General features: G+C 32.7%; 1 long non-coding RNA gene across 1 annotated transcript; it reads left to right on the top strand.

The window, feature by feature from the left end:
- The first annotated feature begins 5,153 nt into the window (after window positions 1-5,153).
- On the top strand, window positions 5,154-6,197 carry LOC105765800 (uncharacterized). Its single transcript, XR_001124885.2, has 2 exons — window positions 5,154-5,923; window positions 5,996-6,197. It is a non-coding gene; the product is annotated as an uncharacterized LOC105765800 (long non-coding RNA).
- The last annotated feature ends 5,678 nt before the right edge of the window (window positions 6,198-11,875 follow it).

Here is an 11,875-nt window from a genome sequence, read left to right as displayed (position 1 = left end):
AAGACATTATGACATCATTTGATAATCCACCGAGATAGTAAACACTAGGTTATATTGTGTAAGACCATATCTGAAAAACGATATGACATCATAGTTAGTCCATCGAGACATTAAACATGGGTAGTCCATTGGGACAGTAAGCACGAGGAATTTGGAAGTGTAAGACCATAGCTGGGCTATGGGAACTAGTATAGCCCGACGAGATGTTAAACACAGGATAGTCCAACGGGACATTAACATGAAGTGATCCGTCGGGACAGTAAATACAAAAATCCCGAGGAATAGGATTATAGTTAAACTATGGCAACCAATAGAGTCGGCTAGGGCATCAAGCATAGGATGTGTTGTGTAAGTCCATAGCTCGACTATGGTAACATAAATAGTCTGTCGAGATAATAAAAATGGGTGGAAAATCAAATCAAAAAGTGTGGGACAACCCGCTAACAAGGAAAACGGTTGGAAAAAAATAGAAGCATGAACATGCAACAATGAATAGCGGGTCGAAGGAATCTGCCCATGAATGGGAATATAATGGAATTCAGAAATGACTGCGGGATTAATAGTTGTGTAATCTTGTAGGGCATAAGGATGTTAATCTAGTAGGAAGTAGTCATGGTAGTTGACGTACCAGTGATGCCAATGTACAAACGAATGAACAAAATGGTTTAACCAAGGATCGTAAATAAGGATCCACAATTAAGAAACTGTGAGAGGGTGCTCAAAGAAACCTTGTAGGGTACTGATGTGAGACAAGGCATGTGAGTTTGGTCTACAAGAAGAAGGGGTTAGTTAGAAACCATTGACAAAAAAGAATACATCGTGTGACGAATATATTTGTTAAGAATATCCCTCTTTAAGGGAAAACCATGGAGTAAGTATCAACCAAATGTCTAGTTAGGCGGGGATATCGAATGAAAGAGAAACCATGAGCCAAAAGGGCTACTCAATGATAGTTGGCAGTGTAATGAGGGCCATAGTGGGTCATAGTAGAATGTCGTGCTATGCTTATAGGTATGGTGATTCGGCTAAAGCAGATTACGAAGAAGTAATCTATTTAAGGATGATTTAGTTCGCCAGGGTGGTGTAGGACCTTGTTAGTCATATTATAGGATGGAATGTATGCTAGTCACACAAGATTAAGATAAGGAAAGAGTCCGCTACAGACTAAATAGATTGAGAGTACTCACCAAGGGATTTTAAGAAAGTAAGTCGGAAGGCCACATTGATAAGGCATAATGGTAAGAAGAATAAATCCACACTAAGAGAAGTAAAAGAAAAAAATTTAAGTAAAAGAAAAGATAGAGTCCACAGAGTTGGCAAGACATTTAGAGGAATTGCCAAGGCTAATTGTAGGTAGATAGAATGGTCGAAAAGAAATTGCCCAATGATCTATCCTCTAACGGATAGGATCAGGGTTAAGATGAAGTTCGCTATGACGATTAATAGAGAAGTCCTTAAGACGAGTAGGGAGTTTATTGTATTTAATGTTATTATTAATACTATTATTTATTTGAATCCCCGGTAAGGTGGGGTATGTGATGTGTATTGAAAAAACTCATTAAGTTCGTTTGAACTTACGATAGTTAATTTATGGTTTCAAGATTTGCGGAATAAGGAACTTGAGGAGGGACCAAGCCAGATAATGTGGAATCAAGTATGCAATTTTTAGTAAAGTCATGCACATAGGAAGGGGATACCTTTAGGATCTTCGCTATGAGGGTGAATATAATGTATTAATGTAGCTTCTTTAAGATCCGGAGTTGAAATAATGAACTTTACTTTAGAATGTTTGTATTTGTTGTAATTTTTGTAAATAGGTAATAAAATCTGATTGTTGATTTTTTGCTGAGTGAGATTTTAGTATGAATGATAATTCGATTCTGTTGTGATAACCGTACCTGGATTCAGTGAACGAGTCGAGTGGGGGTGTAACATAAACTCTAAAATTAACTTCTAATGAAATGTGTTAATCTTTTGATAATTGTTATAGGACTGTTGATGAGATTAGTTGGAGCTACAACACTAAAAAGCTTAAGCTTGTCAACTATAAAAGCCTTCAAAGGCTTATTAGATATGGATCCATTTGTGGGTTGCCTATATTGAATGAAGTCATCTTGAGTCCATATAGTGATTGTGTTAAAAATTAGCAACATTGCTTGTCACATTAGACATTGCAACACCTAGATACATCTAGACCATTGGAACTCCTATATATGGATCTCATAAGGTTGATGCAAAATGAAAGCTTTGGAGGTAAAAGGTATGCATTTGCATGTGTTAAAGATTTATCATGTTTTACTTAGGTTGATTTTTTATAGGAAAATTTGGTGAGACAATTGGAGCTTTCAAGATATTGTGCACTAAGCTTATGAACGAGAAAAGTTAAAGAATAAATAATATCATGAGAATTTGAAGTGACCACGACAAAGAATTTGATAATAATGGTTTCTCTAATTTTTGTAATCAATAAGGCATCTTTCTTGAGTTTTCAAGCCTAAAGATTCCTCAACAAAATGGAGTCACTAAAAGAAAGAACCACACCCTACAATAAATGGCTTATGTAAAATCTCATTCATCATTTATAGGTTCAAGGCTTGCTACTTTGTAAATAGATCTATTTTGCGACCTCAATTATAGAATGACTCCATATAAAATTTGGAAAATGAGGAAGCCATCCTTTGGGTACTTTTATATTTTTGGAAGCCCTTCATATATTCTCGAGATCATAAACAAAAAGGGAAATTTGATCTAAAGAGCAATGATGATATTTTTATCGGCTACTTTACAAATTTTCGTGCCTATAAAAAGTATAATAGGAGGATAAAAAAACATTAGAATCAATTAATGTAATGATTTATGATGTTGTAAGAGTAAAGTTTGCTAAACTAAAAGAAAAAATGATGGAAAACAAATCTATTATTGGAAAAAAAAAGATTTGTCTCCAATAGAACAATCCACTTATGCACTTAAACCTTCAATCAGAACTTAAAAGAATCAATCTATTGATCTTGGTATTGGTGATATTTCTAAAGGAGTGAGAACCTAAGGTAAATCCAAGGTTAACTACCTTGAGATGATTGGGATGTGTTGTAACATTTTAATCATTGGACCGAAAAAGCTTGAAGAAGAATTGTAAAACAAACATTGGATTAATGCAATACAAGGTGAGCCTTAGACATTTATGTGAAATGATGTTTGGACTCTTGTTCAAAATAAAAATGATTCTACTAGGTGAATTTTGAAGAACAAATGCGATGAACATAGAAAATCATGAGAAATAAGGCGAAACTTGTCGCTCAAGGTTATACACAAGTTAAGGATATTGATTTCGACAAGACATTTGCTTTCGTTGCAAGGCTTGAATCCATTAGATTGCTTCTTGCTATGGCTTGTTACCTTGACATAAAACTTTACCAAATAGACATCAAAAGCACATTGCTTAAAGAATTTCTTAATGAAGAAGTGTATGTTGAACAATAAAAAAGGTTAGTTGATTCACACCATCCAAATCACCTACAAGCTTTCTAAAGCTTTATATAGCCTAAAACAAGCTCTAGGGGCATAGTATGAACATTTGTTAGATTTCTTATGTCAATAAGGTTATGTTCATGGTAGTGTTGATAAGACAATCTTTATTAAGACAACTTCACGACAATCTAATTTTATGTGGGCAATGTTATTTTTTGTTTCATTTCAATTTTAACAGGGGAAGATTTGATTCACCTGATGAAATTTAATTTTTTAAATTAATATAGTTGGTGAACTTACATATGTTCTCGATATAAACATATCAATATAAAATATCATTTTATTCGAGAACATGTTGAATCTAAAGTTGATTTTAAATATATTTCCACTTAAAATCAACTCATAGACATATTTACAAATCGAGATTTGGAGATCTTAGGTTATTTCGTTCTAAGCCAAAACGTGACACTTGTGGAGCACACTAAAATCCTATTAGTGATGTTACTTATGCATAATCAATTATTGTCGATTACTTTGATTTATTTTTGACAATATCAGTTTTGGGGATATCTATCACCGCATATTTGACTCAAATAAGGAGTCTTATTGCCACATATTTCAAGGAAATATAAAAAATCCCTTATATTTTTACAACAATGAGTAAAAGGGAGATTAGGGTTTCCATATTTACTTTGTTTCTCTCTTGTGAAAAGCCTCAATATAAAAAAGATTTCTTTCATTCTTGCAGCAGCAATCGTCAAGCAAGTTGCTGAACCAAACAACGTGAACAAATCCCATTCTCCATTTTTATTTATTTTATATATCATCGCAACTGTCAAATAAAACTTCGTTACCACGTTAATTACATAAGTTTCCCATAGTTAATATGATAACAAAAATAGTTTATTGCAAATATTTAAACGTAGTTACATAAAAAAAAAACAGAGTTAAAGTTGGAATTTGATTAATATATTAGGCACCATATTACATGTTCACATGATTTTCCCAAAACATATACACTCTAAACGAGAAGAAACAAGAGTTTTCCAATAGTAATTATATATAGCTTACATCACATGTATTGATAGGGATATATTTAGGTGAGGGGACATAATGAAAGAGGAGAATTAGGTAGCAAAATAACATGGAATAATAGTGTTCCGAAAGTATTCTAAAAAGGAAAACACACGGTCAAATGAGAATCTGAGTTCATTATGGACAATTATAACTGTTGTAGGCAGTGTAATCAATTAGCCATATAAAAAAATGATGGCATGAAAATAAAGTTAAAGTTGTAATTATTTTTTTTATTAAAAGAAGAAAAAGTTGATAAATTATTTTATAGTTTTTACATTTTTTAATATGATAAAAAAGAAGGGAGAGATAGAGGAATCCAAGTATTTCCAACTACTTTAAGACAAAATGAGGTTCAGAATTGAAAAGCAACCTTTGCTTTAAGACCTTGAAAAAGGAGGTTAGCTTAGGAATTTGCTTGCTTCATAACCTAACCCACCCTTCCATTAAAATATATTAAACTTAATTCCATTAAAAAAAGATATGAAAATTAATTAGTATCTTAAACTTGATTATAAATCAAGACGATATGGGTACATATTTTTTTTATTAATATCTTAATTAACTAAATCCTAAGCCATCCCACTTTGCCTATAGTGTCTATATTTAGGGGCCAAAGATTGGGGAGGCTTCAACTTCAACCCTAACTCTTCCTTCTTTCCCACCCTCAAAAAACCCCATAGATTTTAGGTTCCCCCTCTCTCCCTTTGCCCTAACTCTCACTCGCTTTTTTCATTGTTTTTATGCCAATTCAAAGGGTTCTTCTTCTTCCTTTTGAAATGTTTGAAAAAACCCACCGTTTATTTCCCTTTCCCTCTCCTTGTTATTTGATTATGACATTGAACCTTGTTTTTTTGGCTTGAGATTTCCCCATAAATACCTCCCTTTCCCTTTCTCCCCATCCATCCTTATTCACCAAATGCTATATTTCTAACCTTTTAGTAAAAGGGTTTGAAGATGAAGAAGAAGATGATGGTGATGATGATGATCATCATCATCCTAAAGCATTGCACTCTCCATCCATTTTTTTCATTCAAAACATAATACCATGACATGCTACCATGCATATTTGTTACATCATCATCAACATGACATCCATGTATGTATGTGCCTGGCTCCCTGTATGCCATTTGCAGAGCCCATTGAACTTCGATAGCCTCCGTGAATGGCGTATGAGGAGCCATGCATGTATTCTATGTATTTCATATTTATATATGTATTCCATGTATTTTACACATATATATGATATACATATATGTATGTATATCTATGAATATTCTTCTTTTGCAGGCTTTTCTTTACTCCTTTGCTTGCTTTCCGGCCTGAAGGACACCATTTTTCTGGTCTTTTATTTTTCCCCTACTTCTCTAAGAATCAAAAGGTACATCTTCTTCTTTAATCATTACATCTGTTTTTAGGGTTTTTTTCTCACATTTTCTCGAATTTTTTGCAGAGAATAAAAACATTAAAGACCTTTTGGGAAGATTTTGATTTCTTTTTTTAATTAGTTACCAAGTTTCCATGTAAATATTATGAGCTTCATATCAAATTACGCCGCTTTTGTAAGAAAATCTGTAGCTTAATTACAGTGAGAATCTTATCTAATTATTTAAAAAAGCAACTGTTCCTGACAATATGGAAGTTACATAACATAAGTTGTCTTATCATTTTTATAATTTGTTATTTAGTACTCTACTCTTGTCTGAAGGATCTTTTATTTGACCTCTGTTAATAATATCATTTTACGTAATTAAAATTAAATAAATGTTACCCATTAATATCATCTAAAAATTAATTTTCTACTTACTAGATTATTTTTTATTAAATTAAGAATAATTAAATCTTTTATTATATATACTCCTTAAACAAATAAAATTTCTTTACTCAACAAGGTTTCTCTACCAGGATCATGCCATTAAGCTTAGCAAAATTTACAAGTAAAAACAGAAAAATTCTTACAGATAAAACATGTTTCTTATATTATTTATATTAAATGTAGGTTTGTATGACTGAAAATAAGTTATATAAATAATATATATATTTAGTGACTACCATACTTATACCATCTTTTATTTTTCTATACAAGAGCTGAAATACGACATTTTCATACCCCTATAAGAGCAAGCTTCTCATCAAATATTTGTTTATATATATCTTCAAATATATTAAAGAAGGTATACTGCAAATATAATCAAATTTGAAGTGCTATTTTTTTTAAAGAAAACTTTTATTAAAATTTCCAATCTTATCAATTATGAAAGTATCCATACTCCCAATGCCTAAAGTTGGAAAAAGCCTAAAAGAAAGAAACAATCTTTTGTGCATCTTTATTATATGAACAGTGATTGGGGGTGGGGGAAGAATTTGAATGCAAAATAAGTAAATGTAAAAATCTATTACTCATCTTTATTCCTTTCTTGTTCCTTTTCAAACAAAGGAAATGATGAAACCTTTCTGAAAAGAAAAAGAAAATGATGAAACCAAAGTATTTCCTTTTTCCTTTTTATCTTTTTCTATTATAAAAAAATAAATAGTGTTTAATGTCTGGCCGGGGATTGAAAAATAATGGACACTCTTTCTTTATTCTTTTGGTAAAAAAAATATGGACATTCTAGGGTTTGGCAAAAGTTAAAAGCAAAGCATTAGTAGTAAAGGGAATCTAATACATGAGCCCTTTACTTAAATAAATGTTAAGATGAATAGTACATTCATGTGGTATAATATAATATATTTAATTACTTTTTGGTGGTATGATTTGTTTGAGTGGAGCCAGTTTCAAAGTGTTTGGTTTGTGATTGGTCAGTAGGGAATAAAGCTATACTGTCAAAGTAAGTCAAAAAGGTGATTTGGGTCAGGCATAATCTAAGGGACCATTTTAAGGAGGTCTCAATTTACTAGATATTTTATTCTTTTCATGATTTCATTCATCTTTTGTTTTTTTATAATGACCAGAGCTAGAGTAACTCATGATTTAATCCATATTATTAATAATTTTGTTTTTTGTCAAATAAGAGAAACATCAACTTATCATTTTAAAAATATAATTTTACATTAATTCAAGAAATGCGGAGAGTTTTACCTTACAACGCCAGAGATAAATTGAACTTTTCAGTCCAATATGACTTGGGATTCTCAAGTTTAATATATTTTATATTCAAATTTAAATATATTTTAAAATAATAAAATTAAATCAATTTAATTCTCTTCAAATGAAAATTATTTTTTACTTATCGATCAGATTTTATCAATGGGTGAATTAATAATATTATTATTATTTTGCTAAAATATTAATTTATAAAAGTTCAATCTTAATTGTTTATCTTGTCTATTTTAACCCAATTTAACAAGAAAAAATATTCCATTTCACTGTACTTGAATGGTTATTTGAACACTCCCTATCTTCCATGGCTTAGATAGGAACCATTTATTCTAGTTTTACAAAGATATGAAATGAGCAAGTAGAGAAAACCTCTAGGTTTAAACTCGATAACTGATAAACTTAAGCTCTCTTATATTTTCACTTGTATGTTCAACTCTTACTTATTTGAATATTTTTTAAGTGTATTTATACAAAAAAAAGAGAGAGAGTTTTTAACTGTTTATAGTAGTTGGGATGTAAAACAACCATTAAAAATGTATAAGTCTGTATTTTAGAATTGCAGAAAAAAAGAACAAACCTTAATTACAGAGAATCGAACGAGGCTAATAAAAATCACGAAGCTTTTGATACAAGCTAGCAAGTTGTCAACTTGTTTAGATTATTTTATTCATCTTTAATTTGATAGGTTAACTTAAACGGTGCTGATTAGACCAAAATCAACCAATGAGTGATCTCACGTACCTAGACATGTTAACTTGTCAAGTTGCAGTTGATAAAATTTTCCTATTTAAGTGTATACCTTGTATGCAAGCAAATGTATTAGAATTTTTTTTTAAAAAAAAGCAAGTTAATTTTGATTGCTAAATTTTAACCTGTCCATTTTTTCTTTCTTAGAAAAAAAACCAACAATTGGTATCTAAAGCCAGTCATCTTTAAATGCCTTCGAGTATTTTAGAAAGAAAGAACAACCTTTATTTTCTTGTTATTTTTGCTATAATGTTTTCAACTAGCTTTACACCTTCTCCACCACCAGTTTTTAACGATGAAAACTACCATATTTGGGTAGTCAAAATAAAGACCTACCTACAAGCCTTATGACTTATGAGAGGTTGTGCGTGCAGATGTAGAGCCACCACCTTGAAAGCCAATTTGACAATAGCACAGATCAGGCAACATAGTGATGATCGTGCTAAAAAATCCAAGGTGATATCATGTCTTCAAAATAGTGTTTCTGATGTAATTTTCACTAAAATTATGGCCTGTGAGACTTCAAAGTTGAGGTGCTGTCGGGTCAAGTTCGGGCCGGGCCCAAAAATTTTTTTGGCCTGTGTCCTAGGCCCGGGCCCGGCCCAACCCGAAATATGGGCCTGAAATTTTGTCCAGGCCTGGCCTGGGAAAAAATCCCTAAGCCCGAGCCCAGCTCGGCCTGGCCCATTTTTTTAATAAACACCAAAAATTTATTTTAAAAATCAAAAAAGTATTTTAAAAATATTTTAAAATTAAAAAAATAAAAATATATATTTATTATATATTCAGGCCGGGCCGGGCCCAGGCCGGGCTCAGGCCAAAAAAGTGGTGCCCGAGGCTCGGCTTTTTTTCTAAACGGGCCTCGTTTTTTTTCCCAAACCCATATTTTAGGCCTATATTTTTACCTGAACCCTCTCATATTTTGGGCGGACTGTCGGGCCGGGTCAGGTCGCTCGGCCCATGATCACGTCTACTCCAAAGCAGGCTTGGGATAAGCTAAAGGAAGAGTTTCAAGGCACATATAAGACAAGGTAGTAGCAATTTATCAACTTGGAGAAGGATTTTTAGAACCTGAAGATGAAAGAGTCTGAAATTGTTAAACAACATTCTGACAAAATCGTGGTTGTCATAAACAATATATGATTGCTTGGAGATCAGTTTCCTGATAGCAGAGTAGTCGAGAAGGTGATTATTACACTTCCTAAGAGGGACGAATAAAAATATCATCTCTTGAAGACTCGAGAGACCTGTCCGCGATCTCTCTATTAGAGATGATAAATGCCATGTACGCTCAAGAACGGAGAAGAACTACAATGTAGGAGGAGCATGTTGAAGGAACTTTTCAAGAAAAAAATAGAGAAGGTTTGAGCTCCTTAAATAACAAAGGGAAAAAGCATGGTCAGATAAAACAAAGACATCGAGGAGGGAGAGGGGAACAAAAAGAAATATCCATAATGATCTCACTGTAAAAAGACTACTCATTTGGGGAAGTAATTTTTTGGTTTAAACCAAACATATAATACAGGTCCTCCAAGCAGTTTGGACACATAGAGAAGGTTTGCAAAAATAAGGCGCAAACATGGCAACCATAGCCACACTAAAATATCCAGCCGTAGGTAGCTGAGGGAAATCATGCTTAGGGGGAGCAAATATTCGCAGTTGTTTTGCACGTAAAAGTAGAGTCGCAAAAGGTTGGTTAATCGACAGTGGATGAACCAACCATATGACCACAGATGAATGTATTTTCAAAAAGATTGATAGAAACTGCATTTTAAAAGTGAGGGTTGGAAATGGCGAACTCATACAAGCCAAAGGCAAAGGTAATATACTGATTAATATGCCATCAGGTAATAAAGTAATTTCAGATGTTCTTTTAGTGTCTGAAATAGGTCATAATCTCTTTAGCATTGGTCAACTGCTTGAGAAAGGTTACAATGTTATTTTCAAATATAGTGGTTGCACTATATTAGACTTCTTGAGACAAGAAGTTATTACAATCTCAATGAAAGATAAGAGTTTTGCATTAGATTGGAGCCTGGTGAACTCAAGAGCTTATACCAGTTTAGTTGATGAAACAAAACTTTGGCATAGAATATTGGAAGTTTAAAGTACAAGTTGAAAATCAAAGTAACAGAAGCTGAAAATGATCAGATCTGATAACGGAACCAGGTACACTTCAGATAAGTTTGAAAACTACTATGAAGAAGTTTAGATTCATTGCCAACTCACTAAAATTTACACTTCGCAACAAAATAGAGTATGTGAGAAGAAAAATAAGACTATGATGGACATGGTGAGGTGCCTGTTGTTCAGAAGCAAGTTGCCAGAAGATTTTTGGGTTGAGGCAATAAACATTCAATCTATTTGTTGAACAGGCTGCCAACCAAGGTTGTGAAGGAGAAAACTCTATTTGAAGCTTGGTACGGGTATAAACCTTTTGTTTTTCACTTGAAAGTATTTGGCTGTATTTTGTTCATGGGCCTAGTAGGCAAGGATTGATGATTACTTGCAGAAGTTGGGATTTGAGAAAGCCTCAACGAGCCAACTCTCTATGTGAAAAAGCGTGAAAAAGCTTGAAAAAATCACATCATTGATAGTCTCTTTGTATATTGATGACCTGCTAGTAGTTGGGAGTGTGATGATTTGGTGAAGGAATTCAAGCTGCAAATGGAGAAAATGCTTGAGAAATCAAACTTTGGATAAATGAGATACTTTTTGGGTATGAAAGTGGAACAAGTTCAAGAAGGCATATTCATCAATCAGCAAAGCTTTGCCTCGAATATCTTGGAAAGGTTTTGCATTGAAAGGTGCAAATCAACAAGCATGGCTGTGGCACTTAGTAAAAAACTTAGCAGCAAAGAAGATTTTTAAAACTCGATAAGAGGAATTACAGAAGTCTCATTGGTTGCTTGTTGTATTTGATAGTAACACGACCTGATATTATGCATGTAGTAGGTTTACTGTCAAGGTTCATGCACTGTTGCAATATGACACATTTCAATGCTGCTAAGAAAGGCTAAGATATATCAAAGGAACCGTTAATTTTGGGGTTTAGTTTGAGAAGGTAAACTCATTGAAGCTTTTTGAGTACATTAATAGTGATTGGGCATGATCAGTAGATGATATATGAAGTACCTCTAAATATTTTTTTCTCATTAGGGTTTGGCGTATTCTCCTGAAGTTCAAAGAAGCAACCAATTGTTACACAATCAATAGCTAATGCAAGAGTATATGGTGTTAGAGTATGCCTAAAGATCAATCATGAGATGGTTGTAATAACATACTTGATTTATCATGTTTATTAATATAATGTGCTACCATTATTATTTCAGTTTCTTTTCTGTGTGTATAAATAAACTATTTTATAATAATGTCCTGAGAATAATATGATTATTCTTAAAAGGTCCTTAGTCAAGTATTATTGTTGGATAGGACAACGATAATGCATTAAGACTAACATGTAGTTGATTGATGATAAAGAGTTGT

Source organism: Gossypium raimondii, chromosome 5 (genome assembly GCF_025698545.1).
Source record: "Gossypium raimondii isolate GPD5lz chromosome 5, ASM2569854v1, whole genome shotgun sequence".
NCBI lineage: Eukaryota > Viridiplantae > Streptophyta > Magnoliopsida > Malvales > Malvaceae > Gossypium > Gossypium raimondii.
This window is presented reverse-complemented; position numbering and strand designations above follow the sequence as displayed.